The sequence below is a fragment of the Saccopteryx bilineata genome, chromosome 9, assembly GCF_036850765.1.
Source record: "Saccopteryx bilineata isolate mSacBil1 chromosome 9, mSacBil1_pri_phased_curated, whole genome shotgun sequence".
Classification (NCBI taxonomy): Eukaryota; Metazoa; Chordata; class Mammalia; order Chiroptera; family Emballonuridae; genus Saccopteryx; species Saccopteryx bilineata.
In genome coordinates, this window is record NC_089498.1 from 31,926,325 (window position 1) to 31,941,568 (window position 15,244).

Consider the following 15,244-nt stretch of genomic DNA (forward strand, 5'->3'; position numbering starts at 1 on the left):
AGCAGTGCACCTGGGGCTCAATTTCAGGAGGACAAATAGCCTACATCAGGTTGGGGACACTGGAGGTGTGATCTGAGAGAAGTCCGAGGTCACCAGAGCATGCAGGCTGGAAATAGTGTCCAAGAACAAGCCCTCAAGGAGCTAGAAACATTGGTGGGGGCTGGAGTCCTGAGACTGGAGTTGGGCAAGCACCATGCAAGATGCAGCTGGCAAGGTTGGCAGGCATCAGTACTCTCAGCCTGGCTAGAGAGGGAACTGGTACAGGAAGCAGACTGGGTTCTGGGCCATGGTTACTTGAGTGCTGTGGACATTATTTTCATTTGGGGCAAGAGGGTAAGGGGCAGACTCATCCATAGTTAACATTAGCCACGTGCATGCATCTGCCAGCATCGATGTTAGTATAATTTAAAGGACAACAGGGTAGAGGTGGTGAGTCAGCCTCTCTGTGACTTCACCTCTGCAATCCCAGCTGTCGCTGCCTGACACCAAGGGCTCTATGCGTGGGGTGGGCCCAGTTACCAGTTTCTACTTCTTTATCCCAGTAGAGCAAAATTATACCACTATTTTACACGATTTCTCAGGAAGCCTCTGCTACCAATGATGATTACTTTACACTGAGGTGAGGCTTGCCCAATAATAAAGGCATCCAACCTTCATAAATATGCATCATGTGCCAGGTGCAATGCAGTAAGTTTTCCATCTGAAATGAGCTCCTTTCGTCTCAGTAACACTATGGGATAGAAAAAAGGAAAGAGAAAGGATGAGTCAAAATGAACGTGTGTAGCTTAAGTAAACAACAACAAAAACCACTCGGCAAGTAGTATATATTGTCCCTCCGCCCCCAATCCATCTTTACATGCCAGGTAAAGTTGACAACACTGGGGAGATAGCAGTGGTCATACAGACAAAAAACCGTGTACTGTTGGGCTTAGATTCTAGTTAGGAGAGAGATGATAACGCAGAGGCCAGACATAAGCTATATATATGTGACATATATATATATGACATATATATGTCATATATATATATTTCACCAGATATATATATATATATATATATATATATATATATATATATATATGACGGTGAAAAGTTCTAACAAAGGTAAAGCAGGGAGAGGGAGTCAAGGAGGAGGATTTGCAGTTTGTATAGACAGAGAAAGTTTCCAGGAAACTAAGGCCTTTGAGCAAAAGCTGAAAGAGAGGAGGGAGGGGTGAGTAAAGGCCAGAAATGAGAGCCCCACCGGCTTGTTCAAGGATCTGTCTACGAGGAGCAGAGAGTGCGACTGGTTGAAGCATGGTAAGGAGACAGGACTGAAATCAGAGGGGTGGGGGATCCCCTTTGGCAGCCTTGGGTGGGAGGGTGGGCTTTGGCTTTTACTCTGAGTGAGGTGAAAGCCACTGTAGAGATCTGAGCAGAGGGGTGACGATGCTGGCATCATTTTTAATGTATGTCTGTAGCTGTCATATCACGATGAACATATTAAAGGAACAGGGTAGAGAATAGACATTATGGGAAACACCTAATTTCTACTTTCCTCCACTATCAAATGTGTTCAAGCTCCATCTGTCAGAATTCTCCAGAGGCTGAGAAAGCTAAATAAAAAACGTGTATCCGACCAGGAGCCGTGGCGGCTCTCCCCTACCCCCCCTGGCCCGTGCTCCCCCTCCGGCTTCCAGTGCTTGCACACCTGGGGCGTGTTGATAATGCTCTTGATTATCTTTGTTCTCCCAGCCTTCTCTGAGTTTGTAGAGTTTTCTATTTGCATACTTCCCTGAGCTTTTTATGATTATCTCCCCATCTTTACAGTTTGCCCCATTATTTAAATAAACGTGAGGTAGATGCAAAAATGCCAGCTGGATGAGTGCACTGAATCAGTGCCGAGGGAAGGAAGGCAGTGAGGAGGGTGTGTGGAGCCATAGGTCTGCGGGTCTGCCGTAGGTACCTGTGCTCCCACACAGCTTCCTGCTGCCCCCACCCCCACTCCCGCCAAACAAACTCTGCAGCCCTGTGTCTTCAAGTTCATAGATGCATGAGGACTTTAATGGGAACATTAAACCAATGACCACAACTGTCGACATGACCTCCGATTGGGCACTAATTAGTAAATGTACAGATTTTGTTTTTCCCTATTGGCTTTAAAAAGACTCAGTGAAATAGATGGGTTTCACGACCTTCTCTCACTTCCAAATTTTGCCTGCCAGTTTGTTTGTTTTAAATGTACATAGATGATGTATTTATCAAATGCTCGGCTGCTACTGGGTCCTTTGTCCCTGTATTCAGTTCTCACAACAATTCTGGAGGCAGGAATTATTGTCTCCATGTACCAGAGCAAAGAAACTCAGAGGCAGGAGGATGAAGACTTGCCACTGCCAAAATTTACACAGCAAGTAATGGAGAAAGTGGGTTCAAAATCGTGGTCTGCTCCCACGCCCTTGGTTTGTTCCATACCTGCTTCTTTTGGGGAGGTAGGGGAGGGGAGGCTGGGATTGTACACAAGGGAGCACGAGGCTCTACCCTGACTTTACCTACTTGGTCCGCAATGGGAATAAGGTCAGAAGAGTGAGGGGCTCTGCCACTTGTCTGCCACCGCCCACTCTGCCTGGGCAATGATGTGGGTGGCAGCTTTACGAAGCTTCTGCAGAGAGGCAGGCATAGCATTGTGCTGACTGACAGAATCAGGACTGCGAAGATCTCAGTGGACTGGAATGAGTTGAATCTAATGCAGTGATATTTAATAAATTTAGTAATTGTAAGATCTGGCAAAATATGAGCAAACAAATACAGATGTAAGAGAATTCTGGCTTAATGGATGGACATCCATCAAAATTTACTGAGTACTTACTCTTTGCCATACTAATAAACAAATCAGGCATAACCTGTCTGCTGAGGCTGATATTTGCGTGGGTGGACAGAAGCAAAACTAAACAAAAATAGTAAGTCAGTAGTGTTGATGCATGCTGGGATGGGATGGGGACAAAAAGAAGAGGACCATTTGTTTAGTTCTGTAATCATGAAGCTCAGGACATGTTAGTGACTACTGAAACCGAATCTTCAATAGGGGAGGTAGAGCACTCAGCAGTTTGCCTGGTAGTTTGGGAAGGAGTTGTTCATTTTTTAAGTTAATACATATTTTTGAGCACTAATTGGCAGGTACTATTATAGGCAGTAGTGATAGATTGCCTTCCTGGAGTTTACATTCTAATGTGAGATAGAGACAACAAACAAATGTTCAAATCAATTTACGTGTGATGATTGGGAGATAACTACTATGAAGAGGCATTAAGTAGGAGCTAGAAGGTGATGGGACCTCCATTAGGGAGCATGGACAGGGAAGAGTGCTCTGGGGACACAGTGTTTGAGCAGAGACCTGAATGAGGAGATGGAGCAACCATGAGACTATATGGAGAATGATATTTCGGCAGCAAGAGTAAAGGTCCCCAGGCATGAAATGAGTTAGCGATGTTCCAAGACAAAGCCTTTGCCACTGAAGCGAAGTGAGCATGGCAAAGAAAGTCAGGAATGAGTCTGGGTAGAAGACAGGTGAATACTGCGAGGCCAGTGCTCATAGGAGAAAGTTTGGATTTTTTTTCATAATTTTTTTTCATAAAGGGATTAGAAGATTTTTGAGCAGAGCAATTGGTTGAATTGAAATTTTTAAAGGCTCACTGCTGCTGTGTGGAACATATGTTCTAGGGGCAAGGAAGCCAGTTAGAGAGGTTTGGACTAGATGGTAGATTGACAGCAGCAATCCTAGAGTCCCACCCATGCCTCATGTGCCAAGGCAAGCTCTCACTGGGGACATAAGCTGCTAGATCAGGCTTCTTGAGGCTCTCGGGACCCAAGGAGCTTGTAGGAGCTGTAACTTGCAGAGGAGAAAAACCTCTGTTGTCTCAGAAAGTATTCTATACAGCTTTGTGAAAGTTCTCAACTCTGGAATGTATATTAGAGTCACCTGGCCTGGAGGATAGACTCTTGTGCCTACCCACTCCTGACCAGTTACATAAAAATCTCTTGTTTGGGACTTGGAACCTGGCATTAATATAGTTTTAAAAGCTCCCCAGCTGTCATGCTGCCCTGCTGGGAGCTCAGCATCTTTGTCACATCATGGCCCCATACTGAGATCCTATTTTCCTTTGCTGCAAAATAGAGCTGCCCTGCAGGCTGCTTCTGTCTCAAGGTGAAGTGCAAGAATTTCCTCTTCTCTGTAGCAGCCTCCCCGCTGCTCTGGCCACTGTTCTCCACACAGAGAACTGTTCTCCCTCTACTTCTGCCTGCCCACCATCTCTTATGTAGGGACATAGCTGGTAGCCAGTGGAGTCCCAGGAGGAAGTGGCATCATGCCATGCCTTTCTCAGTCACCTGCCTCTACACCAGGAGTGTCCCTCCTTTATTCAGGAGGCCAACAGCCCTCCTGCACATCAGTTCAGAAGAAGTGATGCCTGAGAACTGAATGGATTGCATGGCCTCCAGGTCCAATTTTCACTTAGTTTCACCTGAAACCCCTCAGCTTAGTATCTCTCATTGAAACCATTCATTTGGAGTTAAACTCAGGCCATGCAGTATTATTGATTACGTCTCTAACTAGAGTACAAACACCTAGCGGGCAGGATCTGTGTCTTATCTATCTTTGTATCCCCTGGAGAGCTTAGCACTATGACTTATTTATGGTGGGTATTCAGTAAGTATATGCTGATTGACTGGCTGTTATGCCAGCCCCAGGAACTGAAGCGCTTCTGTGAAGGTCTGTGCGGGGACAGAGTATTTGTCTCTCTGCTTATTCAGTTGTAACAATAGATCAAGGCAAGACTTCAATTATCCTTCACTTTCATTCCCAAACTCTCTTCTCTGTTCATTCTATTGAAAATGCTTGGTGACAGAGAGCAAGACGCTGAGAGAGACGAAATGCTTTCAGAGCCTTAGGAAAGCTGTGTAGCAGGAAGGACATATTTCAATGAAGTTATTTTCCACCAAGGCTAATATTGTGCTTCAATACTTCAGGCTCTAGTGAGCTCATCAACAATGTTTGCCTTTAATTTTACCACTTGTACCAGTCATATGTTACTTGCTATGTTTCTGTTTAGTCTCACTTCATCAAAGGGATCTTAGGACTTTCATTGTCTTTGAAAAGTTGCTTTAAGATGGACATGCATGGATATCCATCATGTTTAATTATCTCCTTTGTCACATTCCCTCAATCATCTGTAAAAGGAAAAATTGTTCATACACATTTAAAAATTGAATTTTTGTGATTGAATGGAGGAAGGAAATAACATACTGGGTTGGGATGTGGGAATCTTCTGCCTGAGATCCCCCTGGGAGGACCCATGGCCTTTCCCTGAAAGAGCGCCTGTTCAAGGCCCACGGAGCCCATCCGGGCTGCAACTTGCAGGAGAAGAGAATCTCTGTTCTCTCAGAAAGGACTCCATACAGCTTTGTGAAAGGTTCTCAACTCTGGAATGTACATTAGAGTCACTGGGGAAGTGGGGTGATAGACTTTTGTGCCTACCCACTCCTGACCAATTAAATAAAAATCTTTTGGTTTGGGCTTGGAAGCTGGCATTGATATAGTTTTCTTTTTTATTTTTGAGAAACAAAAGCCGAGTTTGTCATTTTTTGCATTTGAAGTTTAGCATATGTGCTGCTGACGAAACTATGGCATTGATATAGTTTTAAAAACTCCCCAGGTGAGTCTGATGTATTACTGACCTGGATTAGTGGTTCTCAACAAGAAGCAATTTTGTCTGAGACATTTTGATGGTCATTTTGATTATTGGGGGGCTGCTACTGGCATTTAGAGGGTTGAGGCCAGGAATGCTGCTGAACATCCTATAATGCACAGGACAGCCTCCACCACAAAGACTAATTCAGTGCAAAATAATATCAACAATGCCAGGGCTGGAAATCCCTTCCCTAGAGTATTAGAAAAGCAAACACATGCACACAAACACAGAGCTATCTGAGTGTAGATATTTTTGCAATTATATTAACTCACATTGTATAATGCATTATGATTCCCAAAGCAGTTTTACATACTTCACTGGATTTGATCTTCACCATGACCCTGTAAGGGAAATATTATCACCATCTTGATTTTACTGATCAGGAAACAGGTTGAGGGCAGCGAATGACTTCCCTAAGACCATAGGGTCATTAGTTATTCAGTTGAGGATCTTTTCACTAGCAGAAATGCTAAATATGTGCACACAAACATCTTCCCAGTCCTGTGCCTGACTCAAGGTAATCATTGTAATTAATCAGTCTTTATTCTCACTAAACCCAAATGCAGCCTCAGGCCCTGGCCATTTGGCTCAGTGGTAGAGCATTGGCCTGGCGTGCAGGAGTCCTGGGTTTGATTCCCCGGCCAGGGCACACAGGAGAAGTGCCCATCTGCTTCTCCACCCCTCCCCCTCTCCTTCCTCTCTGTCTCTCTCTTCCCCTCCTGCAGCTGAGGCTCCATTGGAGCAAAGTTGGCCCCGGGCGCTGAGGATAGCTCTGTGGCCTCTGCCTCAGGCGCTAGAATGGCTCTGGTTGCAACAGAGCAATGCCCCAGATGGGCAGAACATCGCCCCCTGGTGGGCGTGCCGGGTGGATCCCGGTCGGGTGCATGCGGGAGTCTGCCTGACTGCCTCCTCGTTTCCAACTTCAGAAAAATACAAAAAAAAAAAAATCCCCAAAAACAAAAAACAAAAAACAAATGCAGCCTCAGAATCCTTCTCAACACAGCATTCCAGGAAGCCCCAATTGTTTGCGGTTGGCATTTAAGATCAAGTTTGTTTGGCACATAGCCTCTCCAACCTAAAGATCTTGCTAAAAGAGATGTGAAGGAGAGTACTTAAGAGTAGGAGGGTCCTTGAACATCTGCAGGTGTTCAGACAATCTGTTTAGGAAACTCAATGTTAGCAGCATGTGTTCCTGCCTGAGCCTATGAGGAAGCGACAGTCTCCCTAACCTTTGTATTTCTTTATAACTCTATCAGTGCGTTTGGTTTTCACCATATGCCATTAATTAACATTCAAAGAAACTGTACACAATTGTATTCTTCACTTGGTACACACTAAATATTTCACCTTCTTCTTGTGCTCACTAGGGTCTTCCTCTCAAGTCTGAAACATAAGATAATTACAAGAACATGTTGAACTATGATTCATGAAGCAGGCAACACAGGAGTTGGTGTGCGCTCAGTTTGCAGAGTGAAGAAGCTAGAGCTGGCAGCCCTTGCTTTAAGCCCCAGGCACAATAAATTGTGACATGCACAATTAAATGCCTAATGTCTGTAAGAAATAGGCAGTGGGAGGGCCACGAGCAGAGGAAGAAAAGCAAGCACAATTAGAGACTGACTCCATCCCTCAGGGAGGCAGGTGGTGGTGAAGAAGCAGGCAGCTCAGTGGACCGTTTGGCCCCATCATTGGGAAACAGAAGTACAAAACTGAGCGGCTGCTCACTGAGGCATGTGCCACCAGCTTAAAAAGGTTGTCTGAGTCTCCTCAGAATGAACAGGATTCCTAGGCTTCTGGCCAGGCTCTGTAACCCACAGGTATCCTTGACATCAGTCTCCAGCATCCAAACCTCATTTATAATTAAGGTGAAGATATGGGTTTGACCTTAGTGGTCTCATTTTGTGTCTTTGGTGCTCACCATGAGGCTGCCTAATACATGAGTCCGAGGCACCTTAAGATGAGACTGCCCAGATATTCTGCTGCTATGTGTTCGCGTCGCAGCGGGGAGGCGGAGAGGTCAGGGTATCCTCTCCTGTTGGGTGTGCTGCAGCCACAGTGCAGAGGCAGGGTTTGGGTGGGCGTCAGTAACCGGACAACTCACAGCTTCCTCACCTTTCAGCAGGAACATGGCCGCAGATTTTCCATGAATGGCACCTGTTGTTGCCCTAGAGATCTGGGGGTCCACCCTGGCCACCACTTGGAACCACCTAGGGAGCTGAACTCAACAGAATTGTCTTAACTTCCTCCACTGGCTAGCATCTCCCAAGGTCAGGGACTTTTGTCTGCTTGTTTACAGCTCCATGCACAGATTCCCTATTAGTGCCTGACATTCCATGAATGAAATATCACCGACATGTCAGCCCTTGTCATGGCCTTTCAAAGACATCTCTGACCATCATGATTACATAGTCGCTCTGCAATGTTATTGCTCTTGTTTTCATGGATGAAGAAACTGAGGGTAGAAGTTAATTAACCTGCAGAATATTACATAGCTGGTAGGTAGCAGAGTTGAGACTTGTACCAAGTAAAGCTCATAGCAGAGACCAATCTCTTGACTAGTGCTGCCTCTATTTTTTATTTATTTTTATTATTAATTTTAACAGAGTGACATTGATAAATCAGGGTATGTATGTTCAGAGAAAACATCTCCAGGTTATTTTGACATTTGATTATGTTGCATACCCATCACCCAAAGTTCAATTGCCTTCCGTCACCTTCAATCTAGTTTTCTTTGTGTCCCTCCCCTCCCCCCGTCGTCCCCCCCCCCCCCCACGTAACCACCACCCTCTTGTCCATGTCTCTGAGTCTCATTTTTATGTCTCACCTATGTTTGGAATCATATAGTTCTTAGTTTTTTCTGATTTACTTATTTCACTCAGTATAATGTTATCAAGGTCCATCCATGTTGTTGTAAATGATCTGATGTCATCATTTCTTATGGCTGAGTAGTATTCCATAGTATATATGTACCAAAGCTTTTTACTCCACTCATCAACTGATGGACACTTGGACTGTTTCAAGATCTCCACTATTGTGAACAATGCTGCCATAAATATGGGGGTGCATTTCTCCTATTGGAACAGTTTTATGGTGTTCTTAGGGTATATTCCTAAAAGTGGTATAGCTGGGTCAAAAGGCAGTTCGATTTTTAATTTCTTGAGGAATCTCCATACTGTTTTCCACAGTGGCTGCACCAGTCTGCATTCGCACCAGCAGTGCAGGAGGGTTCCCTTTTCTCCACATTGTGGCCAGCACTTATTCTGTGTTGTTTTGTTGATGAGCACCATTCTGACTGGTGTGAGGTGGTATCACATTGTGGTTTTAATTTGCATTTCTCTAATGATTAGTGATGTTGAGCATTTTTTCATATGCCTATTGGCCATCTGTATGTCCTGTTTGGAAAAGTGTCTATTCATTTCTCTCGCCCATTTTGATTGGATTGTTTGAATTCCTGGTGTGGTTTTCAAGTTCTTTATAAATTTTGTTTATTAACCCCTTATCAGATGTATTGTTGAATATGTTCTCCCATTGTGTAGTTTGTCTTTTTATTCTCTTCTTATTGTCTTTAGCTGTGCAAAAGCTTTTTAGTTTGATATATTCCCATTTGTTTATCCTGTCTTTTATTTCACTCGACCGTTGAGATAAATCGGCAAATATATTGCTGCGATAGATGTCAGAGAGCTTACTGCCTATGTTTTCTTCTAAGATGCTTATGGTTTCACGGCTTACATTTAAGTCTTTTATTCATTTTGAGTTTATTTCTGTGAATGGTATCAGTTGGAGGTCTAGTTTCGTTTTTTTGCAGGTAGGTGTCTAATTTTCCCAACACCATTTGTTAAAGAGGCTGTCTTTACTCCACTGTATGCTCTTACCTCCTTTGTCAAATATCAGTTGTCCATAAAGGTGTGGGTTTATGTCTGGGTTCTCTGTTCTGTTCCATTGTTCTATATGCCTGTTCTTATGCCAGTAACAGTCTGTTTTGAGTACAATGGCCTTGTAGTATAACTTGATATCAGGAAGTGTGATACATCCCACTTTATTCTTCCTTTTCAAGATTGCTGAGGCTATTCGTGTTCTTTTTCGGTTCCTATAAATTTTTGAAATATGTGTTTCATATCTTTGAAGTATGTCATTGATATTTTAATTTGTATTGCATTGAATTTATAGATTGCTTTGGGTAATATAGACATTTTAATGATGTTTATTCTTCCTAACAATGAGCACAGTATATGCTTCCACTTGTTTATATCTTCCTTGATTTCTCTTATCAATGTTTTATAATTTTCTGAGTACAAGTCTTTAATCTCCTCAGTTAAATTTTCTCCTAGGTACTTTATTTTTTTGGTTGTGATAGTGAATGGGATTGTTTCCTTAATTTCTCTTTCTGACAGTTCATTGTTGGTGTATAAAAATGTCTCTGGTTTCTGAGTATTAATTTTATATCCTGCCACCTTCCTGAATTCATTATCAGGTTCAGTAGTTTTTTGACTGAGACTTTAGGGTTTTCTATATACAATATCATATCATCTGCAAATAATGATAGTTCTCTCTTTTTTTTCCAATTTGGATACCTTTTATTTCTTCTTCTTGTCTGATTGCTGTGGCTAGGACTTCCAGGACTATGTTGAATAAGAGTGGTGAAAGGGGGCACCCCTGCCTTGTTCCTGATCTTAAGGGGATTGTTTTAATTTTTGCCCATTGAGTATGATGTTGGCTGTGGGTTTGTCATAAATGGCCTTTATCATGTTGAGGTATGTTCCCTGTATTCCCACTTTGCTTAGAGTTTTGATCATGAATGGGTGCTGGATTTTATCTAATGCTTTTTCTGCATCTACTGAAATTACCATGTGGTTTTTGTCCTTCATTTTGTTTATGTGATGAATCACATTCATTGATTTGTGAATATTGTACCAGCCTTGCCTCCCAGAATAAATCCCACTTGATTAAGATGTATGATTTTTTTCATATATTGGTGGATCTGGTTTGCTAATATTTTGTTGAGGATTTTAGCATCTAAATTCATCAGGGATATTGGCCTATAATTTTTTTCATTGTGTTGTCTTTGCCTGGTTTTGGAATCAGAATTATGATCACCTCATAAAAGGAGCTTGGAAGTCTTTCTTCCTCTGGAATTTTTTGAAATAGCTTGAGAATGATAGCAGTTAGTTCTTCTTTGAATTAGAATTCACTTGTGAAGTCATCAGGCCCAGGACTTTTCTTTTTTAGGAGTTTTTTGATAACTGTTTTAATCTCATTTGTTGTAATCAATCTGTTTAGGTTTTATGATTCTTCCAGATTGATTTTTGAAAGATTATATATTTTAAGGAATTTGTCCATTTCATCTAGGTTGTCTAATTTTTTGGCATACAGTTCTTCATAGTATTTTCTTACAATATTTTGTATTTCTGTGTGTCAGTTTTTATTTCTTCACTCTCATTTCTAATTTTATTTATTTGAGTCCTCTCTCTTTTTTTCTTGGTGAGTCTGGTTAAAAGGTTCATTGATCTTGTTTACCTTTTCAAAGAACCAGCTCCTGGTTCCATTGATCCTCTGTATTGTTTTTTAGCCTCTATATCATTTATTTCTGCTCTGATCTTTATTATTTCCTTCCTTCTACTTCCTCTGGGCTTTCTTGCTGTCCTTTTTCTAGTTATTTTAGATGCAGGGTTAAGTTGTTTATTTGAGCTTTTTCTAGCTTCTTAAGGTATGCCTGTAATACTATGAACTTCCGTCTCAGGACTGCTTTTGCTGTGTCCCATAAATTTTGAGTTGATATATGTTCATTATCATTTGTTTCTAAGAATTTTTTTTATTGATTTTTTAATTGATTTTTAGAGAGAGGGGAGAGAGAGAGAAGGGGGAGGAGCAGGAAGCATCAACTCCCATATGTGCCTTGACCAGGCAAGCCCAGGGTTTCGAACCGGCAACCTTAGTGTTCCAGGTCGACGCTTTATCCCACTGCGCAACCACAGGTCAGGCCCTCTAAGAATTTTTTTATTTCTTCTTTGATCTCATTTTTAACCCATTTGTTATTTAATAATGTGCTATTTAGTTTCCAAGTATTTGAGTATTTTTCAGTGTTTCTGTTGTGGTTGATTTTTAGTTTCATGCCATTGTGGTCAGAGAAAGTGCTTGATATGATTTCAATCTTCTTAAATTTGTTGAGACCGCTATTGTGTCCTAACATGTGGTCTATCCTAGAGAATGTACCATGAGCACTTGAAAAGAATGTATATTCTGCTGTTTTAGGGTGAAAGGTTCTGAAGATATCTATTGATCTAGTGTATCCTTTAAGTCTGCTGTTTTTTTGTTAATTTTTTTTCTTGAGGATCTATCTAGTGATGTTAGTGGGGTATTGAAATCCCCTACTATTATAGTATTGCTGCTGATCTCGCCTTTTAGATCCATCAAAGTCTGCTTTATATATTTAGGTGCTCCTATATTAGGTGTGTAGATATTTATAACTGTTATATCTTCCTGTTGGATTGCTCCCTTTATCAGTATGTAGTGACTTTCTTTATCTATTACTATAGTTTTTGTTTGAAAGTCTATTTTGTCTAATATAAGTATTGTTACCCAGCTTTTTTTTCATTTTCATCTGCATGAAATATTTTTTCCATTCTTTTACCTTCAGTCTATGTGTATCTTTTGTTTTAAGGTGTGTCTCTTGTAGACAGCATATGTATGGGTCCTGTTTTCTTATCCATGCAGCTACCCTATATATTTTGATTGGATCATTTAATCCATTAACATTTAATGTTATTATTGATATGTAGTTGTTTATTGCCATTTTATGTTTTAAAGATGTATTCCTCTTTTGCTATATTCTTTTCCCCTTTTGGTATGTTTATAGCAGGCCCCTTAGCATTTCTTGCAGCCTTGGTTTGGTTGTAGTGAATTCCTTGAGGTTTTTTTTGTCTGGGTAGCTTTTTATTTCTCCTTCAATTTTAAATGATAGCCTTGCTGGATAAAGTAGTCTTGGTTGTAGGCTCTTGTTCTGCATTACTTTGAATATTTCTTGCCATTCCCTTCTGGCCTCAAGTGTTTCTGTTGAGAAGTCAGATGTCATCCTTATGGGAGCTCCTTTGTAGGTGTTAGCCTTTTTTTTTCTAGTAGCTTTTAATATTTTCTCTTTATCACTTAGCTTTGGTATTTTTATTACGATGTGTCTTGGTGTAGATTTCTTTGGGTTTCTCTTTAATGGAGTTCTCTGTGCTTCTTGAACTTGTGAAATGTTTTTCTGCATTCATTTAGGGAAGTTTTCAGCTATGATAGGATTGAACAAAGTCTTTATTCTTTGTTCTTTCTCTTCTTCTTCAGGAATTCCTATGATGTGGATGTTATTTCTCTTCATGTTGTCACAGAGCTCTCTTACAGTTTTGTCAGACTTTTTGAGTCTCTTTTCTTTTTTCTGTTCTGTTTTCATGCCTTCATTTATCTTGTCCTCTAAGTCACTGATTTGATCCTCAGCTTCATCCATCATGCTTTTAATTCCTTCCATTGTGTTCTTCATTTCTGATATTGTATTTGTTATTTCTGACTGATTCTTTTTTATTATTTCAATAATATTTGCTATTATATTTGCTATGTCTGTATTTAGGTGTTCATAATGACCACCTATTGTTGTTCTAAGATCTTTGAGCACCTAGCAATCAGTGTTTTAAACTCTGCATCTGGTAATGTGGTTATATCTGACTCATTCAGGTCCTTTTCTGGGGATTTCTCTTGATTCATTTGTGTTGCATTTCCCTGCCTTCCCATTTTATCTGTGTATCAGAAGGGTGTGGCCACTGGAGTCCAATGGGTGTGGCCTTTGTGTTCCCAAGGTGTGGTCTGTCTGCAGGCCCGCTACCCCCTCTGCCTCTTCTGCCTAGGGTGTTTGAGTATGGGCGTTGCTAGTGCCAGCCATCTGGGGCTGTCATGCCATTTCCACCTCTCCTCCATGGGAGGGGCTGTGATCACATGCCCAGGTCTATAAGCCTTGGCTGCCCCGGCCTTCACCCTGCCCCTGCGGCCACAGTTGGGGTTATGTGCAGCACATGGGCTGCAAGCCTCGGCACTGCAGGCAGGAGTGAGCATCTTTGCTCAGCTGTGGGGTCTTCGCTTGTTACCTGGCTTTCACCCCACCCCTGCAGGAGAAGCCCCTTCACTTGTTGGCTGCAAGCCTCTGCTCCGCAGGCCTGGCTGGGCTGTGTACCCACACTCAGTCGTGGGACTCTGCCTGTTCTGGGCTTTCCTCCATCCCCGCAGGAGGAGCCGGCTTGTGCATCTGGCCACAAAGCTCGGTTCCGCAGGTCGGGCGAGGCTGCGTGCCCTCACACCCTTGCTCAGTGGCGGGTCTTTGCCCCTCCCAGGGCTCCCGCCCTTCCCCCGCAGTTGGGATTGCAGGTAGGCCACTGCTGGGCCTGACCACTTTCACACTTCCCCTCCACCTCTGCTGGGCAATACTGAGCTCACACCCAGGCCTCAGTGATGGCTGGCCAGCTGCTGCCCTTGCCGCCGCCCACCCTTGGGCAAGCCCTCAGCCGTATGGGTGGGGGTACTGCAGCTCAGACCCTAACACTCAATACTGTAGTCCCAAAAGCTCCCTCCTTCTAAGCAACTCTGCTCTGACTGCTGTGCGGGAGAGCTTGTTTAGCTGGTGTCCTTCTTCCCTTTGCTGGCATTGCTGTTTCCAGGGGAAATTTTCACTTCAGATTTGGGGAGTAACTCGTCCCAGGGGTTAGGGTGGCTGTACCTCAAAGTATTTCTGCCTGTGCCTCCTAAATTACATTCTCTTCCCACTGCTTTGGTCCTCTCTTCTCTCCTGTCCCCCAGAGCCTTGGGTGGGTGGTTGTGAGAGAGGTTCTCTGCATGGTCCCTTTAAGAATACTGGGTCTGGAAAAATCTGTCTCTTTCTTACAAACAGTATCCTGACCTGTTTCTCATCTAAATACTGTCCATATGCCTTTTCTAGGCTCTGGGGCTGCAAGCTGGGGCTTTGTTCCTGGGGCTCAGGACCCTCCCCCCTCCGCTAAACTCACTTCCCACCATGCAAGTCTCTCCCGGCTGCCCTTTACTCTGGGAAGCTGGGCAGCCCTCTCTGCGTTTCTGCTTTTCCTACCAGTCTCAGTGTGGCTTCTTCGGTGTTCCTTGGTTAAAGAGTCCTCTTAGTTTAGTTCAAAGTTGGTTTTTCCTGATGATGGTTCTTAAAATTAAGTTGTAATCCACTTTGGTTCTGGGAGGTGAAAGTTGGTACGTCCTCCTACTCTATCGCCATCTTGACATCCCCAGTGCTGCCTCTCTTAAGAGGCACAAAGGAGGGAGTGTAAATAAGCCTTGTACCTTTCTCTGTTATGGTAGGCCAGTCATTTCAGCAAACTAAGTAGTTTTAAAAAATGCAAAAAATCATCTTGATTTGCTCTTCTTGAGAACAGCATTTCTATATCTGCATTCTTAGAACAGACAAACTCTGGACTGTGAAAAGATGTTCCACCAAACAACTAAAAATAGATTATAATCAATTAAGAATTGGGGGATTACCA